Raw genomic sequence first — 10,705 nt, forward strand, 5'->3', positions numbered from 1 at the left:
TAGGGAGGATCAGGGAGGGGCTCTGGGGTGCCTCACAACTCTGTGATTGGCTGGACCTCCTCTCTCCACCCATCCCCATTTCCAGCTGGCCTCTTTCTCCTCGTTCTGGAACCTTCCTTCCGTCTCCACTTGGCCGCGCCGCAGGAGATGCTGGCGGAGCCTAGGAGGCCACATCCGTGCCTGGTCTGTGCCCAAGCCTCTCTCAGTGTCCCTAGGTTCCTTCTCAGTCCACGGCAGAGTTGGCTAGGAGTTTGTTAACATGTTGAAGATTTATCCTGCTCTCTGAAGCTTCTCTTCCTTTGCCTTGCACTGTTTATTGGAATTGTTCATAGGACACTGTTAAAGGCTAAAACAAAAATCAATAGAAAAATATATATGGGCTCTGGTAGCACTGCTGCCATATAATGACACTTGAAGATGGTTCTCTGAGGTTTGGATTGTGCTGTCTCCTGATGCTGGGGGCCGGGGCGAGAAGATGGGTTGCGGGGGGTGGGTGGGAAGCAGGGACCCACTTCTTGGCTTGGTCCTATGGTTTTACACCCTGCTTCCCAAGGATTCAATCTGATGATTCTTCCCGCTTTTGGAGAACTGTGGATTTTCTGAAACCAGGCCTCTCCCAGGCAAGGTAGCTCAGGAGCCAGTTCCAAAGGTCCTTCCCTGGCTTCTTCCTACATGTTCTGTATTAAGTGTAAAGTCTTCATCATCTCTGGTGTGCAGATGACGCATCCTAGCTTCCCATGTGCGTGCAAGAGTTTCGTCTGCTCGTTATTTCTGTCATAAGCTGTGAAAAGAATTGAAAGTGTGTCTCTGTCTTTTTAAACTTTTGTTTTGAGGCATAGCTGATTAACAATGTGATAGTTACAGATGAATGGCATGGAGACTCAGCCATACATATACCTGTATCCATTCTCCCCCAAACTCCCCATCTGCATAACATTGAGCAGAGTTCCCCGTGCTATGCAGTAGGTCCTTGTTGGTTATTCGTTTTAAATACAGCAGTTTAAAAAAAAAAAAAAAAAGATGTGTCTCAAACAGCTATTTTTCCCAAATTTTAAAATGCAGGTTTCTAAAAGGAACTGTACTGAAAAAAATTTTCTTTTCCTCCAATATGTGTCCCCAAGTGGTCCAAGGGGGCCAGGGTGGGCCTAGGGAAGGTTCCAAGGACAGAGTGGTCACCCAGGGCCGAAACTCAGAGGTGCCAATGGGCCGAGGCTCTCTGGCCTGAGCTGGGGACTCAGGTAGAGAAGGGGAAGGGAGGGCAGCAGAGCTGGACTCACGGGCCTGCGGGTGCCTGCAGTGTGAGGTTCGGACAGGTGAACCTGTGGGGGTGTGGGAGGTGTGTCAAGGCCAGGCAGGACTGTGAGGCCCGTGCTGGGCTTCCTGGTAGGGGCGGAGGGCCCAGCCAGGGCAGGGGGCTGCAGTCAGGGGCCAGACCAAGGACCTGAGTTTGTTGACTATAAACCCAAGTGGAATGAAGTGTGTGATTCAGAGGCAAAACCAAGCCAGCGCAGTCTCCAGGGTGCTTCCAGGGCAAGGGAGGGCAGAGCCTTCAGTTCTGAACAACACATTTTAAATATTAAATGAAGAGAAATAAGAGTTACATTCACAGGGTTCAAATGTAAAAACTAAAACACACCAGAGACTTCCCTGATGGTCCAGTGGTTGAGCTGTGCTTCCAGTGTGAGGGGTACAGGTTCCATCTCAGGTTGGGGAAATAAGATGCTGTGAGGTGCAGCCAAAAATAAAATGTAAAAAAACCCCACACAAACAAGTAAACAGTGAAAAATCTCCCCCTCTTCCCTCTTCCCCGCTCAGTCCCCTCTGTAACGATTGTCATTAGTTTCTTAAATATTCTCTGGACTTATATAAGGCTTACATAAGAGACTATAAATATGTTTTTTGTATAAATATCTCCCCTTTACATACTAAAGTTGGAAGAATGTACATGTCTCGAGCTTGCTGCTTAATCCTTTTTACATCTGGACCACGTATGTTAACGTCATCACCCAAAGCATCAACTAAACGTTTTGCATCTGTGACCGGAACTGTGATAAGCTGGTTCTTTGCAGGGTCTGAACCCCACTGAATCCTCACAACAATCTTATTTGGTAGGTGCTATTTTTATTCCTATTGTGTAACTAAGGAAACTAAAATGAGGAGACGTTAAAGGATCTAACTCACGTTTCCCACCGCTTGAGTGGCAGAACTGGGATTTGAACCTGGGAGACTGGATTCCAAAGTCTGTCACTACCTCCCGTTCTGACAAGCATGTGGCTGACCCTCTCTTGGCGGGCAGGTCGGTCTCTAACATTGGTGGGGCCAGGGTAAAAGTGCCAGTTAATGTTTATGTGCCATGCATCAAAATAGTTAAAAGGTATCAATCAATAATCCAAAGTTACAAGTCAAAACTGTTCATATATAACACACGAAGAGCTTAACTATGAATTAACAAATTGTCGTATGAAATATCCAGCCTCCGCTCATTCAAATACATCTTCGTAACAATACAATTGACATACAAGTTCAAAATATAATTGACAAAATGAAAAATCAATAGAAAGCATATTCTTTTATTTAGAGAATACTTTATTAGTTTCTGTAATCAAACCCATGTAGGTAAGACTTTACATATTTAGTGTAGTGTGTTACCCCTGACTCTCTGTGACCCCATAGACTGCAGCATGCCAGGCTCCCCTGTCCTTCACTGTCTCCCAGAGTTTGCCCACTCATGTCCATTGAGTTGATAATGCCATGTAACCATTTCATCCTCTGTTTTCCACTTCTTTTGTGCTCAATCTTTCCCAGCATCAGAGTCTTTTCTGATGAGTCAGCACTTCACATCAAGTGGCCCAAGTATTGGAGCTTCAGCATCAGTTCTTCCAATGAATATTCAGGACTGATTTCTTTTAGGATTGACTGGTTTGATCTCCTTGCAGTCCAAGGGATGCTCAAGAGTCTTCTCCAGCACCACATTTCGAAAGCATCAATTCTTCAGCTCTTAGCCTTCTTTATGGTCCAACTCTCACATCCGTACATGGCTACTGGAAAAACCATATCTTTATTTGTTAAATATCTTTATTCTGTGTGCATTTGTCATAGGCAAGCCCACATCAGGGGCTCTTCTTGCCCATGTAAGGTTGATTCTGGTAGGAGGAGCAGTTTTCAGTTAACGGAGGTCAAGGTTGCAGGACTTGGGATGTTTAGCATGGGGAAGAAATTATCCCCTTTTTTCCTCTGCCTTGTCTTTACCCCTGTATCTCTCCTTTCCCATCTTGTTTCTTCTTCATTTCCCCCTTTATTGTCCCTGAAGGGGTGTCATGGACACACTCATCCTATGCTGTTGCAGAAAGTAGGAACCATACGAGGGAGTGGGCAGTACATAGAGGGAACTTTGGAGTCAATTGGAGTCGAAGGTTCTAAGTCTGTCTAGCCTGACATTAGATTGAGCAGCTGGCAAAGGAGGTGGGCTCCCTGCCCCCAGAGGTACCCAGTCATGGGTTTCTGGTACAAAAGGATTTCTGCATTGGGTAGGGAGTCAGGTTAAAGAGAGAGTCTTTGATTCTGATGCTCCAAGGGGGCTCTCATTCAAGTCTCTGAAGTATCATCCTTTCCAGTCTTGGCATGGCTGCTGAGTGATGGGTTCAGTTCAGTCGCTCAGTCGTGTCCCACTCTTTGCGACCCCATGGACTGCAGAATGCCAGGCTTTCCTGTAAATCACCAACTCCCAGAGCTTGCTCAGACTCATGTCCATTGAGCCAGTGATGCCATCCAACCTTCTCATCCTCTATCGTCCTCTTCTCCTCCTGCCTTCAATCTTTCCCAGCATCAGGGTCTTTCCCAGTGAGTCAGTTTTTCACATCAGGTGGCCAAAGTATTGGAGTTTCAGCTTCAACATCAGTCCTTCCAGTGAATATTCAGGACTGATCTCCTTTAGGATGGACTGGTTGGATCTCCTTGCAGTCCAGGGGACTCTCAAGAGTCTTCTCCAATACCACAGTTCAAAACCATCAGCTCTTCGGCACTTAGCTTTCTTTATGGTCCAACTCTCACATCCATACATGGCTATTGGAAAAACCATAGCTTTGACTAGACAGGCCTTTGTCAGGAAAGTAATGTCTCTGCTTTTTAATATGCTGTCTAGGTTTGTCATAGCTTTTCTTCCAAGGAGAAAACGTCTTTATATTTCATGGCTGCTGTCACCATCTGCAGTGATTTTGGAGCCCAAGAAAAGAAAGTCTGACACTGTTTCCACTGTTTCCCCATCTATTTGCCATAAAGTGATGTGACCGGATGCCATGATCTCGGTTTTTGGAATGTTGAGTTTTAAGTCAACCTTTTCGCTCTCCTCTTTCACTTTCATCAAGAGGCCCTTTAGTTCCTTTTCAATTTCTGTCATAACGGTGATGTCATCTGTGTGTCTGAGGTTATTGATATTTCTCCCAGAAATCTTGATTCTAGCTTGTGCTTCATCCAGCCTGGCATTTCACATGATGTACTCTGCATGTAAGTTAAATAAGCAGGGTGACAATATACAGCCTTGATGTACTCCTTTCCCAATTTGGAACCAGTCCATTGTTCCATGTTTTGGTTCTAACTGTTGCTTCTTGACCTGCATACAGATTTCTCAGGAGGCAGGTCAGGTGGTCTGGTATTCCCATATCATGAAGAATTTTCCACAGTTTGTTGTGATCTACACAGTCAAAGGCTTTGGCATAATCAATAAAGCAGAAGTTGATGTTTTTCTGGAATTTGCTGGAGTGATGGGTAGGGGTATGGCTGGTGGCCAGGTTTGAGTGGAGATTTGAAGATTAGCCAACCGCAGACCAAAATAGCCACCCCTAACCTCAGTGCACCTAAACTCAAGGATTGAGATTCCCAGCAATGTCCTGGGTAGGATATGCCCCAGCCTCCCATCTCTGCACCATTTCCTGAGAAGACATTTGCTTTCCCAGTCAAACCTGCTCCATTATTAATGGTCAGAAACTCACTGATAGGAGGCAGCCTGAGTCTGTGGGGAGAGAACTTCCTGCCTCAAAGTCAAAGAAATGGTTCAGTCCCAGTTCTGCCACTCACTAGCTATGTGAACTTGGGCAAGGCAGATATATTTATTGAGACTCAGTTTCCTCTGCTGTCAATGGAAATAGTAACAGCCCCATCTGCTATACAAGGGTGTTGGCAGGGGCAAAGGGGAGAATGGGTCTGAACATGGTTTGTGGATCAAAGGATATCTTTCTGCTCCCCCACTGGCTATCTAGCGTAAGAGGTTGTCCCTGTCCTATTTGAGAGGACTTTCAGAATTGATAGGAAGCAGGCCCTCTCTTACTAAGAGAAGCAAAGGCAGAAGATGGTCTTCTCCTCCACTCCCTGGCACATAGGGAAGGCCAGTGACCTAGATGCAACTCTGTGCTCTTGCCTGGGTCCTTGAATTCTGAAGGAGTGACAAAAAGACCCTTTGTCCTCCCAGGGAGAGTTAGAGATTTCTCACATAGTGGTGATAATAGAGGGGTCTGGAGTCCAGTGCTGGTCACATCAGGAATGGCAACTATGAAAGTCTAACCACAGCAGCACCAATTATGGGTACAGTACACAACTGGGTTCCTTCACAGTATTTCTTTTCCTTCTTAAAAGAATCACAATTTTATTCAGTTATCATTTCTATCCCAGGTGGTTCATGTCATGCCTTAAAGGAAAACTGATCCCATTCCAACTTTAGGGATAGAACTGATTGATCTAAATTGAAGAAATCTCATCTCTCTTAACAGGGATAATTTCAGAACTCCAGAATAAGCCAATCAATTCCTTTAACCATAGCTATTGGTCAGTGCTGGGCACATGAGTTAGGTTGGACCAATCAGATGAAGAGGGAGACTTCAATTCCATGATTAGGGAAGAGGCTCATTGGACTTGAACACCTAGAATTTTGACAGCATTCCAAGAAGCCCCTGTGTGTACCTTTTCCATTAACAAGCCGCTCCTTCCTCTCAGAAATGACTACCATTCTGACTTCTCTTACTTTTCACTTGATATTTATCTATTTAGCAGTGATGGCTTAGTCGCTAAATTGTGTCCAGTTCTCGTGGCCCCATGGACTGTAGCCCACCAGGCTCCTCTGTGCATGGCATTTCCCAGGCAAGAATAATGGAGTGGTTGCCGTTTCCTTCTCCAGGGAATCTTCTCTACCCAGGGATCGTACCCAGGTCTCCTGCATTACAGGCAGATTCTTTACCGACTAACCCCCCAGGGACTGTGGCACTCAGAATCTTTAGCTGCTGCATGTGGAATCTAGTTCCCTGACCAAGGATCAAACTTGAGCCCCCTGCATTGGGAGCATGGAGTCTTAGCCACTGGACCAGGGAAGTCCCCTTTCATCTGATTTTAACACCCATGTATTTATCCCTAAATGATATCAATATATTTTGAATGTTTTGACATATGTAAGATTTTTAAAAGAAATTGAATTATGCCAAATGTGTTCTTTTGTATTGTTTGTTCAGCATATTTGTAAGCTTTATGTTGTCACATATATAGCTGTAATTTGCTCATTTTCATTTCTGTACAGTACTCCATTTATGAGTATATTAAAATTCATTGACATGGAGGTTTAACTTATTAACAAGAAACCTGCTGCGAACGTTCATTTTTCATGACTCTTGCTGAAGAGATACATGAGTCTCTCTAGGTATGCTTGTATTCAGCTTTACCAGAAAAATGCCAAGTTGTTCACCAAAGTGGTTACAGGGGGCGCTCCGCAGAAAGAGAGAGGCACTGGAACTTCCCTCAGGAAAGCCAAGAAGGCGCCAGTGAGAGCCAATCAGAGGCAACAGGGGTTCCATCTAAGCAGTGCCGCTTTATTGCCACAAACTCTTGGTTTATATAGGCAAGCGGGGGGGGGGGGGGGGGGTTGTCGAGGGTTGGACCAATCACGTTAAAGGTCAAATTGTAATATGCCCATAGTTGCACCAATCACATTAAAGGTCAAATCTTAATATACCATAGTTGCACCAATCACGTTAAAGGTCAAGTCGTCATATGCTTCATTGTAACAGGAGTCTACAGTGTTCACCTGCTGTCCACCTGCACGAAAATCAAGAGAGCCAATCAAAAGTTTTAACAAACAACTTAGGCAGCGCCCTCACCTCCTCCGCCCAGGCGCCATCTTAGCTCTAAACCGCAAAGCTAGCCCTTTTTCAAGGTTTCCCATTTAGGGCCCCACAAGTGGTAACACCAACTTACATGTCTTATAAGAGAGTTCCTGTAGCTGCGCATCCTCCCTAAACGCTTGGTAGTGTCAGATTTTTATTGTCAATGTGATATATATATAGTAATATCTGTCATTTGATGTGCAGTTTTCTGATTATTAATGAGATTGAGCACCTTTTGACATGTTTATCAGCTGTTTGTATTTCCTCTTTTACGAAATGTTTAGAAAAATTTTTGACCATTTTCTATTGGGTTGTCTGTTATGTGTACAGTGTTTTTTATGGGAATTAATTTTTCCTTTTCATTGTGTTAAAATACATGTGACGTAACATTTACCGTCTTAACCATTTTTAAGCTTATGATGCAGTGGTGTTGCTGTGTAGCCACCACTACCACCCACCCCCATAACTCTTTCCTCGTATAAGCCTGAGACTCTGCACCTGTTGAACAATAACTCCCCATTTGCTGCTCCCTCCCAGCCCCTGGCAACCACTGTTATTTATATAGTTTTGATTTACTTTTTTGGATCAGTTCTGTGACTTGCAAAATATATCTTCTCTCACTCTGTGAGTGGTCTTTGTTGCTCTCAAGAACAGAGGTTCTTCCTTTTTTAATATAGTTGAGATTACTAATGTTTTCCTTTATGACTTGTGCTTTTGTCCATGTGTTTAAGAATTTCTTGTCTACCTTGTCATCTTGAAGATATTATCCCAAACCATTTTTCTAAACTTGTTGTCTCTAATATTTAGGCTTTGACCCTATCTGGAATTGATTTTTGTGTATGGTGTGAGGTAGGGGTCCAATTTTCACCCCCTAATCCCCCTGTCCCAGCACCATTTATTGCAAAGTCTGCTCTTCCGCTCATGCTTTGCAAACCATCTCAAGTGTCCATGTAGCACACGCCTATTTCTGGGCTCTCTTCTATTTCATTGGTCTGTCCCTGAGCCAATACCACCCCATCTTAATTACTACAGACTTACAATAATCTTTATATTTCATTAACCAAATTCTCCCACACTGTGGGAAACATTTGAAGAATGTCTTGATGGTTCTTAGTCCTTTGCATTTCCATATAAAGTTTAGAATTAGCTAATCAAATTCCACAAAAGAAAACAAGCAGCTGGGATTTTTTAATGGGATTGCAGTGAATCTATAAATCAAACTAGGGAGACTGTTGAGTTTGTCAGCCCACAAACACGGTGCATCTCTGCTTTTATTGAAGTCTTTTAAAATATAGCTTTCCCAGAGTAAGACTGACATGCAATAAACTGCACATATTTAAAGTGTGCGATGTGATAAGTTTTGACATCTGTGCGCACCCACGAAACCAGCACTGCAAACAAGGGTGACGAACAAATCCATCAGCCCCGGAGGTTTCTGCATTTCTGATGGTGATCCCTCCTCCCCGGCCCTTCGCATCTTCCTCTCCACAGTGCTGAACTGCTTTTTAGGTGCTTATTTTCCATCTGTGTATCTTCTTTGGTGAAGTGTCTGTTCACATCCTTTGCTCATTTTTAACTGGGTTGTTTTCTTATTATTGAGTTTCAAGAATTTCTTATATTCTGCATGTAACTCCTTTGCAAAGATCTTTTCTCTCAGTCTGTGGTTTGTCATTTCATTCTCTTAAACAGTGTCTTTTGAAGAACAAGGTTTTCATTTTAATGAAGTCCAGCTCATCAGTCTGCTCTTTTATGAGTTGTGCTTTTGTTCTTACATGTAAGAAATCTTTGCCTAACCCAAGATTGCAGAGGTTTTCTCCTATGTATTCTTTTTGTTGTTTTAGTATTGACATTTAGGCTTATGGTTTGTTTTGAGTTAACTTTTTTTTTTTTTTTTTGAGTTAACTTTTATATATGATACAAGGTATGGCTCAAACAAACATGGGATATTTTTGTTCTTGAAGTGAAGTGAAGTGGGGTCCGACTCTTTGCCACCCCATGGACTGTAGCCTACCAGGCTCCTCTGTCCATGGAATTATCCAGGCAAGAATGCTGGAGGGGGTTGCCATTTCCTTCTCCAGAGGATCTTCCCAACCCAGGGGCTGAACCCAGGTCTCCCGCGTTGTAGACAGACGCTTTACTGTCTGAGCCACCAGCAAAGTCCCATTTTTTTTTTTTTGTTCTTACTGAAGCCTTTTAAAAATCTCAATACAGGTTTACAATTATACCACAAAGAGACTGCATATTTTCTGATAATTTTCTTCTCTATAATTAATATTTCTTTGCTTTTGTAAATAGTATATTTTAAAAACATTTTTTATACTTTTGGTTTCTGGTATAATAAAACGATGAATGGCTTCACACATACTGGTTTTTATATCTAACAATATTGTCAAATTTACTAATTTTAATAATTCTTCTGTAGATCCGTTTGTATTTCCTGTGTGCAAAATTTATATTTGCAAATTATGACAGTTTTGTTTTTCCTTTCCAATTCTTTTACTTCTCTTTTTTGCATAAAATTTGTAACATATTTTCTAGGTGAATTGAGCCTTTTTGCCACTATGAAGTGACCCCCTGTAGCTTTCGTAGTGTCTTTTAACCTAACTGAATGTTTATTTTGTCTGATAGTAGTAGAATGACTAATAATGAATGCACTATACGTCAGCTTTCTTGGGCTTTCCAGGTGGCTCAGTGACACAGAATCTATCTACTAATGTAGGAGACGCAGAAGATGCGGGTTCAATCCCTGGGTTGGGAGGATCCCCTGGAGAAGGAATGGCAACCCCCTCCAGTATTCTTGCCTGGAAAATTCCACGGGCAGAGGAGCCTGGCGGGCTACAGTCCAGGGAGTCTCAAAGAGTTAGTTGGACACCACTTAGCAACTGAGCTGCTGCTGCTGCTGCTAAGTCGCTTCAGTCGTGTCCGACTCTGTGCGACCCCATAGACGGCAGCCCTCGAGGCTCCCCCGTCCCTGGGATTCTCTAGGCCAGAACACTGGAGTGGGTTGCCATAAACTTTCTTAGGGTAGAGTTTACATGGTTTATCTTTCCCTGTCCTTCTGCATTCACCCTTAATGTATTCTTCTGTCTTTCGTAAACAGCACACAGTTGGATTTTTCTTTTTACTTTACTCATTTATTTATTGGCCACGCTCAGAAGCACGTGGCACTTCCTCACCAGAGACTGAACGCATGTCTGCTGCAGTGGAAGTACAGTCTTAACCACTGGACCACCAAGGAAGTCTGGATTTTTCTTTTAAGCATGTTGATAATCTTTATCTGTAACTGGAGTATTTATATAATTAATATAATATGCATATATATTGGGTTTAAATTTACCACCTTATTTTTGCTCTTTGTCCTGCCTGTTCCATATTGGTTTTTTCCCCTTCCTTTCTTGCCTTCTTTTGAAATAATTATATCTATAAAAAACTTAATTCCACTGTTTAAAAAAACCTCTTTTTCCACTATTTTAATGAATATACTGGAAGGTACAGCATGCATTCTTAACCTATCAAGGTCAAAAGTTAATCCAAACCTTTGCTTTCCTCCCGAACAATAGAAG

At 43.0% G+C, this 10,705-nt stretch overlaps 1 long non-coding RNA gene across 1 annotated transcript in view; it reads left to right on the plus strand.

The window, feature by feature from the left end:
• LOC105606871 (uncharacterized) overlaps positions 1-10,705 on the plus strand; it is a 102,364-nt gene that overhangs the window by 64,461 nt on the left and 27,198 nt on the right. The window lies entirely within an intron of this gene.

The sequence above is a fragment of the Ovis aries genome, chromosome 11, assembly GCF_016772045.2.
Source record: "Ovis aries strain OAR_USU_Benz2616 breed Rambouillet chromosome 11, ARS-UI_Ramb_v3.0, whole genome shotgun sequence".
In the NCBI taxonomy this organism is placed as follows: domain Eukaryota; kingdom Metazoa; phylum Chordata; class Mammalia; order Artiodactyla; family Bovidae; genus Ovis; species Ovis aries.